The sequence below is a fragment of the Aptenodytes forsteri genome, unplaced genomic scaffold (genome assembly GCF_000699145.1).
Source record: "Aptenodytes forsteri isolate BGI_AS27 unplaced genomic scaffold, ASM69914v1 Scaffold23, whole genome shotgun sequence".
Classification (NCBI taxonomy): Eukaryota; Metazoa; Chordata; class Aves; order Sphenisciformes; family Spheniscidae; genus Aptenodytes; species Aptenodytes forsteri.
Window position 1 is genome coordinate 6,313,095 of NW_008796043.1, and position 16,258 is coordinate 6,329,352.

Sequence of the window (16,258 nt, forward strand, 5' to 3'; positions counted from 1 at the left end):
TATCTGTAGTGATTGCTCTTTGTGTATTTTTTTCTTCTCCCATTCTCCAAGATTTCTTTTGAACTCTGCGAATTTTTGTCAGCTGGAGGGGGTGGAGGGACTCATACTGTTCCCAGCAGTGGTTTGTCTCTTAAATTATTGGAAGAGGCAACAAAGATTATGAACCTTGAATGAATGTCATAAAGAGTATAAGGCAATTAAACTGAAGAGTTCTTAAAATAATTTCATTTCTGGTTGCTTAATGGCTGTTAGAAATTAGTCTTGATATATTAGTGCCTGGGAAAGCAATCTCTGTGAAAGTAATATTAAATGATGAGTTGATAATATTGTGGGCAAGGTCTACATGGTAAAAGGAGCTTGATAACAAATCTTCAATGAGGAGAGGGACTTGTCTCTCATGCCATTAGATATGTAAAGTGTAGTCCCTTAATCTAAGTTGACAAAGTTTCCTTCATAGTCAATGGAAGGAGAGGGGTGCCCTCACAGAGACGATTCTTCACGAATAGATTGCTGTGTTAATGTGACTGAAAGACCCTCTGGAAGTGCTTATCTCTCTGTAGATGGAAATTAGGTGACTAGTCTAGACCAGACACTTGGCTTTTAGAAGGTTACAGTTAGCTGAGATGTATCTGCTTCAATCTAACAAATTCTACCAGCTGGGTTTTAAAGTATAGCTACATTTTAACTTCAAATAAAACACCTTAGTTTAACAAAGAAGGTAAATTTTACAGAGGATTGAAGTCAATTTCTATGACTGGAGAGTTTTAGGTAAAGATTAGTTGGTTTTCAGAAAAAAATGCTGCAGTTTAAAAAAGAGAATTCCGAGACGTACTCTGGCCTGTATTGTACCTAAGCTTGTCCCAGTTAATCGCAAGGGGTCTGTTTATACTGGCATGTTGCCTATGTATGTTGGGTCATGCTCTGGCTTGAGTTTGGAGTGAGCCGTTTTCTTGCCAGGCAGTAAACGTCAGGTTTGGGAAGAAAGGAGGAGAGAGGGACAAGCACGAAAGAAACATGTGCTTGAACTTGAGCACTAGTCCTGAAACCAACATGAGTCACATGACACGGGTAGTTGAGCCCATACTCATGCCCAGTGAGCCAAGACACAGCCAGCTATGGACCCCCACGGCCTTCCAGTCTGTAAATTCAGACAATGCTGGGAGTAACGGCTGCAGCATGCTGGCTTTCCCCAGACAACTAGCTCTGCCAGCCAGTCGTGGCAATATGGTAGGATCCTTGCCATGCCAACTTTCTGATGATTTTGAAGTGACTAGTGACCCGGGAGACCTCATGAAAGGGTCCTTGTGTGATAGCTGAGGTTTTGCAATCATGCTGGAACCTTTGGTGGGGGAAAAGCTCATTGTGTACCTCTCTTCTTGCATAACTCTCAAGAGTAGGCTGCAGTCTGGATTTTTTTTCTTGCTCTCTCTTGTCTGTGCTGTTCATAGCAATGTGCCAAAACCCAGAACACCCATTCGCTTTCTTGCTGGTGGTCTCAGCGGAAAGCTAGTGGCCAAATCAGCAGCCGGGGTTGCTGTAGCTCTTTGGTTGCAGAGGGCATGCTTGGGGCAGCAGCGGGAAGTTTGTTTGGCTGCAGCAGGCATTACGTTGTCTGGGCTCTGGGGGAATTCAGTCTCTGCAGCTGCTGAATTATTTATCTCCCTGCATAGTAAGTCCACTTCCTTTTTATTTAATTTCATGCATGTTGAACAACACTGAGCTGTTTGCTTCCGGTTTCATTTTTGTGCCTTAGCGCAATCTGCTTGCATTTCTAAGACTCTGCTTGATGTAAGTAAAATACTGCAGGTTTCAATTGATTGCCACATAAGCAAATCAAGGAAGCAGAGTTAACAGTGAAATTGGGCTTCTCTGGCAAATATGGCTTGGAAGAAAAGGCACCCTCTGAACTGACCTGACCTGCTTCAGGTGAGGATGACTCCTGCAGACCAGCACGAGGCTCATCAGTCTTGCTGAAGACTCGAAGTAGGGGTGGAAGTGGAGCTCCAGGGCCTTCAAAATCCATCTTTGTGTATTCGGAGTTGTCTCAAGGTGCTAAAGGCATGGTTTGGCTTTCTTCTTCCTCGGGCTGTGGCAGAGGTGACAGCAGAGCCGGGGCCTGGTGTGGCAGCCGCCCCTGTGGGAAGTGCCTGTGAGCAAAGGGCTGCTCAAGCGTTGCTGATGGAGGGTTAGCCCTGCTGTAGGGGAAGAGGTGAGAGAGAGCCCTTTGGAGGGCTTCTGGCTGTTGGAACAGGTGGTGCCTTTGTCCACACACGTGTGCTAGGGTGGGGATGTCAGCCTGGGAATGGCGAGCTGCAGCCCTAAGATGACATCTCAGCTGGCAGTTCAGAGCAGGCACGCGATACAAATCTACAGGTAAGCCATGGGAGGGCACCTACGGGAAGACCCTGGCTCCCCCCTGGCCACTCTTGGGAAGGGGTGCATTCCCACCAGCGGCACCCGGGGGAGAAAGAGACACAGAGAGGCACCGGTTCGGCTCCCTGGTCGCAAACGGCCCCAGGCAGGGAGGCGATTACAGCAAGGGGGAAACGTGGGGAGGACAGGCACGTACTGGCCGCTTGCGGAAGCTGGCGGCTGGAGGGCATGGGGCAGAACAAACCTCGTGATTTCCTGAGGAAGCAGCGGCCTGATCTTTAATTCAGCCCTGCCTCAGAAGGAGGGATACTGCATGATCTTCGAAGCAGGAAACCTCAGAAGTTCAAGCTTGAGACGGCTCTTGCAAGACTAGCAACCAGTTATGTTCAGTAATTTAGAGAACGAATATGCAAAGGGTGGATTATTTATATCTAATTGACCTTTATTCCAGTCAAAGATACAAAGTGACAAACACACAGCTCTGAGGAAGGAGGAGTTCCTTTATGTAGCAAAGATGCAATGACACTAATTAATGCCTGAACGCGAAGCAATGGGTCTGTAGCTCAGCTGGTGGAAGAACCTCTGGTTTTATCAGTATCCGCCATTTAAGGAACTTACCGTCTGAAGGCTCCCCAGCTCTTGGGCCGTCGGCATGTGGTACTAGAGAGAGAAATCGGAGTGTGCTGGTCTTTCTGAGGGACAGCAGGTCCCTGGAGGCTGTTTTCACATCTACTGGTTTTGATCAAACCACTCTGACAGAGATGGTCCTGAAACATGTAATACCCTTTTGATTTTATCTTGCTTACAATTTTATTTTCCAAATGTCTTTTTTTTTTCTCGCTGAAGTAATTGGTTTGGGGCAAGGCTTGTATTATCTGCTGCAGAGGTGTGACTCGTGCGTGTGGCTGGCCTTCACGATAAAGGGCCTCTACTTAAAGCCAAGTGCCATCGCAAGAAGACTGAAATAGTAAAGCTGATGGATGTTGACTACAAGTGGGTTACTAAAACGCAGGCAGCAGAGATGCTGTTTTGAAACAATCTTCTGGATCTGGTGGCTGTGACGTAGCTTCCAGCTGAAGATGTTATTAAATGAATTAAATGAACCTGATGCTTACCACTAAAACGACTCTGTTGTTCCTTATTGCTGCGTGGCTGCTGTACTTCGTGTTGGAAGAGAATCTATGCCAATCTTTCAGTACCAGTTTAATACTGAAGCTAAAAATCTGCAGAGCAAGTGATCTTAGCAAAAAGCAATAGGAAAAGCTTTTTTTATTATTTTTTAAAAAAGCAATGGACCTATGAAAACGCTCAGTAAGGGATACAGTTCTGATTTACTATTACTCTTTTTAACGCCTATGTCCGAGTCAGTGGATGAAGGTATACATATTTCTGTTCTTGTTTCCCATCCTCAAACAAGAAGATCTGAAGAACTCAAGAAATGTGATGTCAACATAGGACATGTTTTGAAAAGGATGCTTTTCTAAGTATTGTAGAAAAGTTAGTTTCTGGGAGCTGTACTGAGTGCTGAGGAAAGGTTTCCTCCAGCTTTGTTTTACCTGTAAGCTAAAGGAGGTTGTGGGTTGAAGAAAACGCCATAGCAAATTTGTCTTGGCCAGAGCAGAAGCTTTCAAACAGATGATCTGCTACTGCGAACCAGGCAAGAGGCTCAGTGTGAAACTTTAATCCTGTTCCAGAGGATAGACACAGGGACAGGCTCATTTTGTTTGAAAAGAAGGCGTGGGTGAGGGGAAGGAGATTCGGGGAAGGACTGAAAAAAATTGAGGCCGAAATACTTTTGTACCAGGAGATAAAATGGGAAGAGATTTGCTTCTGAAAAATGTGTTGCTTATTCATAGGGTTTTTTTTATTAGGGTATATTACAAATACATGTCTGTTTAGTACCAAAAAGGAATTAGAGGAGCCCATGAAGGTTGTGTAACCATTTCCATATTAATTGCCTGGTTTGAGAAGCTTAACCCTTTTTTAACTCTGCTTTGAAAGTGACATTGTGTAAGCCTTGATTTCTGCTAGAAAATTGACTTTTTTGGAAGAATGCTCGTGAAAAAGTTGTGCTATCTCTTCTTGATCACTGAGGTGGTGAGTGTACCTCCTCCTTACTATCTGGGATGGGAAGCAGTCACACAGTGCTCTTCTACCTTTAAATAAATGTCTTGGCTTCCAGAATAGGTGGGGGTAATCAGTTGGCATGTTAAGTTCTTGATTTGATGGTATACAAAATCTTTTTGAAAACCACACTATAGCTCAGAACTTGTTCAATTGCCAGCTCGTTGCCTGTATATAGAATATAGTAAAATGGGTGCGAGCCTGGCAATGGATGAAATCCCATGACTGCATTTGCAGACATGACTGTAGGAGATGCTGCGTAATGTCAGGAACTGAGAGTGCTCGAGCTTTTCTTCCTGCTATTTGCCATCAGCAGCTCCGTACCTTTCACGACTCCCCACAAACGTCATTTCAAGAGGGAGGCAAACTTGCACTTTTATAGATGAGGCTGGTGAAGAGGTGGTTGCTCTACCCTAAGACTTATGTTGGTTCAAGTACTTGAGGGTCAGTACACCTTGGGAAGCAGATGTAAGGCCCATTTTCCTGTAGGAGTTTGATCCATGTTTACACTTCAGCTTCTGATTTCTGTACCCCTTGCAGATGAGGAAAGCTGGTGCACCAAGAAGTTTGTTTATGCTGGAGTTGCAGCCACCCACTGCCTTGCGATACTGTGTAAGAACAATGCCTGCCTGAGGCAAGCTGGCTGAATAAAACAAGCCTCCAGCACAACCCGTTTGAAACTGATAAGGAGAAGGGTTGATGTTGTTTGGAGGAAATAGATATTTGGATTGAGAAACTACTAGGTTGGAGTTATGCTCCTTAAGTCATTAGGCATCGAAGATGGAAAGGAAAGGTGGAGAGCTGGGAACGCCATTTGCCATGCCTGAGCGCAAGAGTATCACTAACACCAGGTAGATTAACAGGAGGGTTAAAGTTTCTGCTAAGAGGACTATGGTTCAAGCATGAAGTTGTTGTTAAGCAGAAATGTTTTGGAGATTTGCGAATGCCCACTGTAAGAACTGCACTGCTGTAATTAGCAGTTACATCGCAAAAGCAGAAAGCATTCGTTCATTGGGATGGGAAACACCGCAAGGCAAATATTTCTCAGACCTTCCTTTGAAAGCTGTGGAGACTAAGCCAGTCTGGCTAATCGCCCCCTCTAGCCCTCGCTGGAACCGGGAACCAGAAGGAATTTTTTGCCATTTGTCTGTCAGGCACTGAGGGATGAGCTTCGGCTTCAAACAAGGCATGGAGAACTTCTCTCAAGGAGTCACCTCTCCCTTACTGATGCCTAAAAATCAGTCTGTTCTTTGCCTTTTCAGGGGAGAGGTCCCTGTGCCTCCGTGCCAGTTACCTCCACAAGGTCACAAGTTAGCAAATGAAGTTCATTCAGGTTAGAGCAGTCAGAAGAATTTTTAATTGAGACCCTCCATCCCCGTAAGTCTGCAACCCTGCGGGCAGTCCAATGCCAGCAACAAGATTATCAGCATGTTGCCAGGGGTGCTCAGTGTGATCAGACCTTACAGTGAGGTTCTTCCTGATGTCATTCACTTCTGAATGCCGGAAGTGCCAACCCTGTTTTGGTGTCACTGGAGATCAAGCTAGAGGTAAAGTTTTATGTGACTCTCCAGGCATTGCCCTGGATCTTGCTTGCCAGCAGTTGAATGACCCGGTCTACTTGTGTAGCAAACTTCAGCAGTTAGTGGAGAACACCTCAATAGCTGTAGTGTAAGAGACACGATAAATTTTAGCAGGCAGAAGAAAACAGCATCCAAGTTCTTCTCTTTGCCATCCTGCTTCTGGCTGTCCCGCTGCCAAAGACTGAGAGCTGCAAATCACTGCAGCGATGGCCGCTCAGAAGATGGAGTTGAACTTTCTTTCAAACATTATGCTCCTTCAGGGCAAAGTTAATTGTTTTCTCTCATTTAATGTCTCCAGTTATATTCAAAGAATTAGGATGTAGGATAGACACAGAAGCTAAAAATTTCAGCGAGGCAGCTTTTATTTCTTTATTATACTTGTCTGCTCGTACTGTCTTCAGCATGGGTGCTCCTTGGGCTTATTATTGATGATGAAAAAGAACAGACTGTGCGGAGATTAACACAGATGGTTGTAGCCTCAAGACTTCATGAGCTGTAACCAAAGAAAATAAATCTCTACTTTCAAGGAGAGCCTTACACAACAGAATTTCATGTGGCTCAGCTGTATTCAAAGTGGAATATTAAAATTGCTGAGCGAAGAATTGAATGGCTCGTGTTGTGAATAACCGTGTTGTATGGGTAAGTTGCTTACCGCAGCCTCTCAGATGGAAAAAACTCAACTATATTGTTTTCTTTTGGGTTAAAACAAACAAACAAACCCATAAAACAAACCCTCTGTGATTCAGAAATCTTTGGAGAAAAGCAGTGTAGTTCACCAGAGCACACGCTGAATTGCAAAGGCCGCGCCACTGAAAATTTTGACAGAGGAACCCTTAACCTCCTGCTACAGAAATCGGTATAAAAGCTAGAAAATAACTTCCCCTTTCCCTTTAAAATCTCTTTCATGTTTTTTTACTCTTCTTGTTTCTGAAAACGTGACACAAGGGCACCATTCTGGTTCAAACTCTTCTTTGAAACCATGGAAAGTCAGTTTTAAAGGAGTAAATGCAGTGGAAAACAGCCGAGATGATGGTGTAACCTTTTGCTGCCAGCACCTGGGGCTTCAGCAGCTCATGGGAAAATGGGGAGAATTTTCTAGACTAGAGGAAAATTGGTTCTATTACCGTGATCTGCACTGTGAGTTAATAAACCACATCTTCTTTTAAACTGATGGAAATTAAGTCTGCTTATCAATCAGTCATGATACTCCATTCACTTTGTATGGGCTTCAGGTTGGATACAGCTCCCTTAAACAGATGGTTGTGCTGATGGGAATGTCTTAGGCTGTGACTTCAGCTAGGAGGAGGAAAATAATGGAATATTATATTGCACCAGCTCCCAGTCCACTCAGTCGTTTCATCCAAAGGTAAAGACTGGAAGGGTTTTGCAAGTGTTCATGTTTTTTAGGGAAAGGAGAGGAAGGGAACATACTCTTAAAGAGCCAATGTTTTTCATGTTGGCCTCTCTGAGAGACTTCATGAACTCACTTCATGACAAATTCTTTCATGGGCTGGAGATTCAGCTATCTTGCCTTAATAGGAAGGTATAAAGTACTTTGAAATATTTTTGACCACTCCAAAAATATATTCCTGCTATAGAAGTCTATCATCATTTTCCATGTGATGTTTAAAAACAAACAATAAAGCAAGCCCGTGACATGAGATTTCAGCTGGAGCATTCTTTAAGGTTTTGAAGTTTGGGGGGGGCTGTTTTGGTGTAGAATCCATTAAGTTTCCATGTCATCATACTGGCTTCATCTCCTCCTATATTCTTATATAAATAACCATAGTTACAGTTATGCTAAAAATAAGTATTTCTTTACTTTATTGCTACACTGTTAACTGCAAAAAAAAAATCATATGAGAACAGTATTGTTATGAAATCAATCAGTAGGTTTAAGAGCAGCAATTCTGCTTGTTTTTCCAGCTTTTTATTTATCTGTTTTTCCCCTTAAGAATCCCAGTGCTAGGATCTAAGCTCAGTTGCGCTTTGAAAAGTCTGTTCACTGATTTACTGGCTTCTGCTCTGTGGACAGCAGCAACCCAGGTGTAGATGGGTCTCCACGTACCTTGAAGGGCTTCTCCAGTGTCTGATCAGGTCTTCAGTGAAGGCTGCTACTGTGACTTCTTCCCTCTACTCAGCTGCTTATTGGAGTGAAACTACAGAATAATGTCCCCGAGACTCTTACCACTTTCTCAAACTCAATGATGAGTACAAAAGCGAGCAGGGGAGGCCCGAGTGTCATCAGATATGTCTCAGATCTTTCAGAAATTAAGGGGAGAATAACTTGGATGGTTAGCAAATTTAACGTCACAGTGATAGATGTCCTATCGTATACGTTCAAAAGATCAAGTTTGCAAAGTGTCTGAACTTCCTGCTGGTGAGGAGTATTGCAATTTCTCAGCCCTGTGGTCTTGCAGACTTTCACGCCTCCCGCCTTTATCTTTCTAAGGAGATGCTTTGGGTCACAGACTGCCATTTCTTTAATATTTGTCTGTAATAATTGTGCTGCCACCATCAATTAAATTCACCAGATATTTTTCTTCCTGGCCTCCTGCAGCTTTAATCTGAAACTTTCCATTCTCCTGTCCATGGACACCATCACAGCCTGAATAGAGTTAAATTTTCCATTAATGGACACAGCAGGCTTTTAAAATAAATCAGACAAAGGGTGGAGTCTGCAGCTCCGGATGCACCATGTGAAAGAGTCAGCCAGACCCAGCTCCCAGCACTGCACCAGCTTCTTTCTGCTTATCTCTGTGTTTACTGAAATAATAAAAGGTGAACCAAAATGAAAAAAGAACCAACAACAAAACACCTAAACAGCAGCAGTCAAGCGAAAAGCACCTAACAAGGAATAAAAGAGGAAACAGGATCTAACAGTTCTTAATCCATCTACATGATCCATAATTTAAACTGTGATACCTGAAATGTTCCTTAGAGACTACACCTGAATGCAATGCCTTGTACGCTCCACTGACTGGTAGAGGTCTAACTCGGCATGACATTTCTCAGGTTAGAGGAAATGAAAGATTGGGTACCGGACAAAAAAAAAAGGCATTTTTTTCTTCTGTGTAGGTTGTTGTCTTAATTCAACTCCAATCTGTACAGAAATAAGATGATATACAGGGCACCCTGGAAGGCAGATGACAGCTTGCGGAGTCTTGGATTCAGAAAACATCAATGAATGAACCTCTCGGGCTGTCATGGGAGATGAACACTTCGCAAGTTCTGGTGTTGGCTTTGTGTGCATTGTAATCTTTGCCCACGGAAATACCCCAGATGCTGATTGGCATCCAGTCTCTGCTGCTCACCGGAGGACATTTCAAGATAGCTGGGAGGATGTCGCTCTGGAAGAAGGCATTAAATATTGAGCTTTCAAAAGCACTCTGTGCTTTTGAAAGATGTGCATTTAAATGCCCTGGGATTGCTTGTAAGCTTGATCTGGTCTAGTTTTGGCTAGAAAAAATGCTCTCAACTAGAAGAGACCGAGATTGGAACAACCTACTGATGTCTGTAAATGTGTTGGACTTTGTCCATCTGAAATATCTAAATCATGCTTAGATGTTTCTTTAAAATGCGTGTGCTCCATGAGGAGCTACAGTGCGGTTAGTTTGTGGGTTGCATCATGGGAGGTCAGAGCACAGACCCAGTGCTCTTTGAATAGCTCGCTTTTGGCCTTGAAGGCAGAAGGGAGGTTGCTAATGATTGTATTTCAACCATGCTGTTCAGCACCCTTTTAGTCCTCTCACAGCTGGTGGGAGAAGAGCGATCCTTTTCTTAAGAAGAGATGATGACGAAGATGATGATGATGAGTGGGTAGCCATTGCTTCAATTCTTCTTTCTTTAGGTGGGCATGTCTTTAACATGCCTCAGTTCTCCCTTTTCCTCTAGGGATGCTCACGTGGACAAATGTGGTGATGGCTTCTTGCATCCCTTCTTGCCGGCGCTGTGGGTTTCCTTTTCAAGGAAAGCTGAATGGGTGGTGGGTGGGTGCACAGCCAGGTCTTACCCCAACATGCAACCAAGAGGTAGCCAATGTATACAGGTCGGAACCAGGGCCACCGTGCGCTCCTGCCCTGCACTGAAGACAGAGCTAATAGCTTTCCCAATTGAAAAGGACTGCACGTGGCAGTTTAATTGACAGGAGTCAATTGCCTCGCAGGCTGTGCTCTCACCCACAGAAGTGGGAGGACATGAGGAAGGTGTCTGGGGTTCAGGCCTCTGGTTAGGGGGTGTTCGTACATGCATTGTTCTGCAGGGACACCCAGCCACCGGCAAGTGGGGAAGGACATGGGAAACAGCACGATCTAGACCATTAATCCAACTCGGATGGTAACAATTCAGTCATTTTTGCTCTGAGTGGGATGAGAGCGGTTTAGAAATAAAAGCTTTTTATCCGTCTTTTTAAAACTTTACAGCTACTATGTTTCTACATTAGGTTTTTATCTTTTTTAACAAAAAAACCAAACCAATCGGGCTGCTTCGGTTGCCAGCAGAAAATACCGCCAGAAATCACAGACTCCCATTGTTTTCTGCATATTTATAATTTCGTGAACGGTTCCTCCCTCCCTCGCGCAGCGTGTCAGGCTGTTCAGCTCTGCAAGTCTTCTGAGTCTATTCCTGGTGCATTATCTCCCCTCCCCATCCACAGTGGCTGTTTAGTCAAGGCAATGTCAAAGTGTGGAAGGGTGAGGGAGGCCGTCACGAGTGTGCTGCTTTACCAGCCGGGGACTGCCACCTGAGCTCCTTGCAAGGGGGAGCAGACCAGCACGTACCATCTCTCTTGTGCTTACCATTTGCTAAGCTTGCCTTTTTTTTTTTTTTTAGCATTCTATAAATACGTTGAGATTTGCCATCTCACCTGCTTTTTATTTTAATATGTGTATATGTGATGATTGGCTAAGTGTGAGAGAAGGAGAAAGAGCTGAGACCTGTGCACTCCCAGGGGTTCCTAATATGCAAACAGATGAACAGAAATTTAGGGACCAGTATGGGGACCCTTTTGCCTTCTGGTGTGAGAGACTGAAAGCCAATGCTGCGACCCCCCTTCTCGTGCTGCGACAGGATGCCTTTGTCCTTTGTAAAAACCCAGCACAGTGCAGCCATGCGGGCAACATAAATAACTGGTGTGGCAACAGAGGAGAAACAGGTGGCTTGAAGTAGTCTAGATGTCTCCAAACCTTTCCTTGCTGTAAGGCTCCAGCCTCTACAAGTGCTGAAGAAAAGCTTGTCTAAAGCTTAGTCTAAAAACGGAAAGAAAATCCCAATAGTCTCTCTCCTAAATCAATGAACACAATCCATTCCTGGTAAACCAGTCTCTGTGAGCACAGAGGCTTTATTACTGGCTTGTAAATTACCAGACTTTATATTTTCCCCTTCTGCCTCTCTCTCCCAGTCAACTCTCAAAAAACCCTCCAGCTGTCGGTAGAGGGAAGCAATGGGGAAGATGAAAACTTGTCCTTTGTGTCTGTATGTGTTGGGAAGGAGAGAAGAATAAAAAGGCTAGCTCATGGATGCTGGTGAATTGGAAATGAGGGCCTTGTGTCAATGATTCTGGAAACCTGGCTTGCACTTCTTCCTTGATGGACGTACCCACTGATGTTAGCCAAGGCAACGCTTCACTGCGCTTGGAAGCTCTTGGAAGAGGATTATTTTCTTGTCTCTCCTTTTAGTATCTTGTCTAACTAAATACCAGAACCTTGTTAAGAATATCTGCTGCTGCTGAGGATCCCCCCCATCCCAGAGTTCCCATAGGGGAAAGATTTCTGTTTCAAGTTAGATAAAATACTGACATGAGTTCAAGAAGTTATAAATTAGTCACCGATTAAATTTGACTACAAACTGGAAAGCTTCTTCTGGTTTGAGGAATTAAGTCCTGGAGCATGTGTCTAAACAGTGCAGCAGAGACAAGGGTCCTAGCTGGTTTAAGATGATGCTCAGCAAGATTATGGAAAGGGGTGTATGACAGGCTAGAGGAATGCATAGAAAAGGTAAATTAACTTCTGGTAGCAGCCAATATTTAGCTCTCACCAACGGAAGGAAGGGTTTGCTGCTCAAGTCAGTGGCAACTTCAGCAACTTCTTGGTTCCCCCCGGCCTTGCTTTGAAGGTATACAGGCCATTTTCCCGGATCACAGTTCCGGCTCTTTCCCAGTAGCACACTACAAGCACTGCTTCTCCTCTCACCGTTGGTCCTGGTATTTGCTGTTGGGGTCTGGGCAAGGTTTTTTTTGTTTATAGTGACTGAAAAGCTCTCCTCTGAGCTCATCTGGACCAGCAGGCTCCAGGCTGAGGCAGGGAGTCTCTGGCTGTATGGGCTCACGGTGAAGTCGGCAGGAAGGATCAAGGATTAAGATTTCAGAAAGGCCTTTTCGCTTGTGTGCAACTTTCTTTGAAGGGATGCACCTGAAGTTTCTTTTTCCTCCTTTTTTTTCTCCCCTCTTCACTACAAAGTTTACCATGGAAGATGAACAAATTAAGTTCAAATCTGCCTCCCACACTCCTTCCCCACTCCCAAAAGGTGCAACTTGGGACAGATTTCAGTCTCAGCTAGTGGTGGTGGCATTGTTGCTGTGATTGCTCAGTCTCTCACCTCACTAAGCTACTTTTACCATTTTTTTTTTCAATGTTTAATGTGGGGCCTGGTGCCAAAATCCTTTAGCATTGTGGGAAGGTGTTATCATCTCCTAACAAACTACTACTCACTGCTTCCAGGGAAGACTTATGCTGTGGGCTCCGTATTTTAGGAGGCTGGAGCAATTAACTGAAGTTATATCATTTAAAGACGTTATAGACTATCCCAAAGAAGCCATTGCCTGTTAGTGAATAGCTTTGGGAAATGATTAGTAAAGCATTTTTCTGTATATTTGTATGTTCTGGCGTCTGTGTAAATCCAGCTAATGTTCGTATTCCAACAAATGTCATTTACAGCTGAGGGTCTCTAGAGAACCCAGACAGTGATGGGTGGAGGTAGGGAGCCAAACCTTTCACGTTAACTTCATTAATGTGGAATGAAAATGCACAATAAATGGGTGTTGTTTGGTGAGACCACCTAGCTAGGTGTTGGATTTAGGGGGTGTCGTAGGTGGAAAAAAAATAGCTTGAATGCCAACAGGTGGTGGATAATTGGGTTTGTGCGCGCGTGAATGTCCGAAACGGAACTTTCAACCTCCCAACCGGAAGCGGCTGCTTGTGAACTACAACTGGTACGAGGGCCAGTTGTAAATTTTACTACCACCTGGACTAAACCAAAGCGGCATATCTGAAATTCTCAGGTGAACAAGGGGTCGCGAGACACAAGCAATGCTGAGGAGCCTGCTTGTGCCTCGTCCTTCTGCACACCGACGGTTGGGACTGGGAGAACCAGGGCCTGGCAGCTCCAGGAGGAGGAGCTGGTGCCAAAAAGAAGGGCTTAAAAAAAAAAACAAACCCAAAACAATGGTCTGGGAAGAAGTTTAAGATCTTGGCTGGAGGAAAGATGCTGGAGGTGAGGGCTCTGCAGGGAGATGAATGCCAGGAAATGGCAAGGGCCCTTGGGCAATCCCACCACTGGCTCATTAATAAGCAGCTTTATGTCCCAGAGGAAGACAAAACCAAAACCATTTGACACATACAGATGAGAGAATGGAATAATTTTACATACTGTCACTAGTGGAAAAGAGTCTGGGTTTTTCAATTTTTTTAAAATTTTATTTATTTTTTTAGAAAAGGAATAAACTCTGCATGGTAGAGTGTACGGTATATAATTTCAAAACAGAACAAGTGATACGGAATGGATTATTTTCCCAAACTATTTAAAGTTGAACCTAAAATCATTTGTAAATCAACACTCATTACCATGTAAGACAAAGGCAAACAATCAACATGTTTTTTGTTTGGTACAGATTTCCTCTACCACTTCAGCCTGAATTTTCCGAGGGCTGGGGAGAAAAGGGGGGCAAATCCTGCCCGTTGTCCTAACCATAGTTGTACTGACCAAGCTTTGTGCTCTGAGATCTAGCATCATATGGCTTTATATACGTTCCTAAGCGAACAGTGCAACATCATCACCATCTTAAGTGTTTATTCCACATTCAAACTGTAACTGAACATCACTCCGAAACCCTTTCCCGCCCCCAAAACAACGACGACAAGAACAACAACAAAAAGCAGAAAGTCTCCAGCAATCAGATTTCATCCCAGAAATCTGTGTAAACTGTAGATCAGGGTTGGGTAGCAGCACAGAAGACAAAAGATGTGACAGCATGATTCAATAGTGTCTCTAAAGACTACTGTAAGACTGTCATTCTTTAGTCTGCATCTTGCAATCACAATTTGCTTTTTCCCTGCAATACTATAAAGCAACATAAAAAAAAAAATCATACTCAAAAGCAAAAGGTAGAAGCCTTTACGGAAAGGTAAAGCTTCTGCTTAGCCTTGAGTGGTCGCTATTAGAAACAGATCTCTGCAATCAGAAGCAAATCTTGAACGTATATACACAATTTCAGTGGGAAGGGACGCAGCCAAGGATGGAAGCCCTTCTGGCAGACCCGCAGACCGTTTTGGCTTGTAGGTCAACACTACACTGCCATTTTGGGTTGAATAAACCGGCAGGGCAGCCGTAGGTGTTAGGTGTGCTCAAGGCTCTTGGCTCCTCTGTTCCTTGGCTGCTTGGAGGCTGGGAGGAGGAGGAGGGAGCAGGAGCGCTGGCGAGGCCCCCCCGCCCCTCGCTCCGCAGCCAGCCGAGTGACGTGTGGGTTGCAGCGGCGTGGGGCGTTGCACCGGGGAGGTAAGTGCACGCTTTTCTCTTTACCCTCTCCTCCCCAATCCTGTTGGAATGTATCTAATCAGTAATTAGATAAGTATGAATAATAACTGTAAGCTAGCATAGTCACCCTCCTCCTTAAAATGGAGGGAGAGCAACAGCATCAAACAAATTCCCATTTGTCCTGACACGTGTAACCTTTCCAGATCCTATAGAGCAATCATATGCAGGCATTTTTCATACTAGAATTTAAAGGAGTCAAAGCTGGTAAAGAAACTGGATGTTTCCTGGCCTAACTGAAGGAAGTAATAAAACTGATTAAAGTAAGAGCGGAAGAAAGTAAGCGTTAGTGTGTTTACATCCTCTGGTATGTCCCACTTCTCTGTGTTCTGCTCACAAGCCCTTTCCATACTCTGAGCAAGCACTCCCAAACTTAGAGAGGTAAGGCTTCAGCTAAAATCTCATACTTGAGATTTTAAATTTCTTTTTATAAATACCATAGCTGTAAGTATTTGACTTTACCGGATCCGTGTGGGGCATGTTGAAGGCAAGGCTTGTTAAGTGAACCAGCACAGGAGAAGATTGGACAGGGGTGTAATCTTACAGGATAGCAACAACTGAATGATGTCCGTAAGCATGGTGCTAGCTTAGTGTGTGTGTAGCATCAGGGAGCTTGGATGAAACCCTCCAGCTTTCTGGGTGTCCAGTCAGAACCAGGGAAGCTGCAAGAAGTTTTACTGTAAAACTCCAGTACTGAAATGTCTAAAGGAACTGGACCTTTAACTTCAATGGGCACTGATTTTAGGTTTTGCACAGTCAATTCTAGTTAAAAACCAAGAACTTTAACGATAGCTGATGCCCCTGCTGTTGGGGCCTTAAGACACCTGTTATACTGCTGAGCCCTACTCTTTTTTTTTTTTAATAAAACACTGTTTTAAGATACAGCACAATAAATGTGCTTATTACGCACTCTAACATAGAGCACAGAAATACAACACTACAGAGTGCAAGTCTAACCATCTCCACAGTGGGAAAAGTGCGAAGGTTAAAAATATGCATGTGGCTTAACACAAGATATTTTTAAAAAACATGACATGGAAATCTCATACTAATGCTTTCACCTTTATCACAAACATGACTGAAAACTCAAGGTCAGTTGCTGATCCTTCTCTCGTAGTAGTAGTAGTAGTGTAATCCTTTCAAAGGTACAATGTTGGAAAGATCAGAGAATAAAAAAACCAAGTGTCCAAAAATGATCCCATTTACCACTTTTCCAGTAGTTATGTTTTTCAAGAAGTAAACACGTAAGGTCACCTTGATCTTCACCATCAGTAACTGATGCACTCGGAAACAGCTAAGCCAACCACCTGGACTGAGATCAGTTCGGTGTCGCACACGCACACATACACGGATACACACACAAACACCCCACAGGA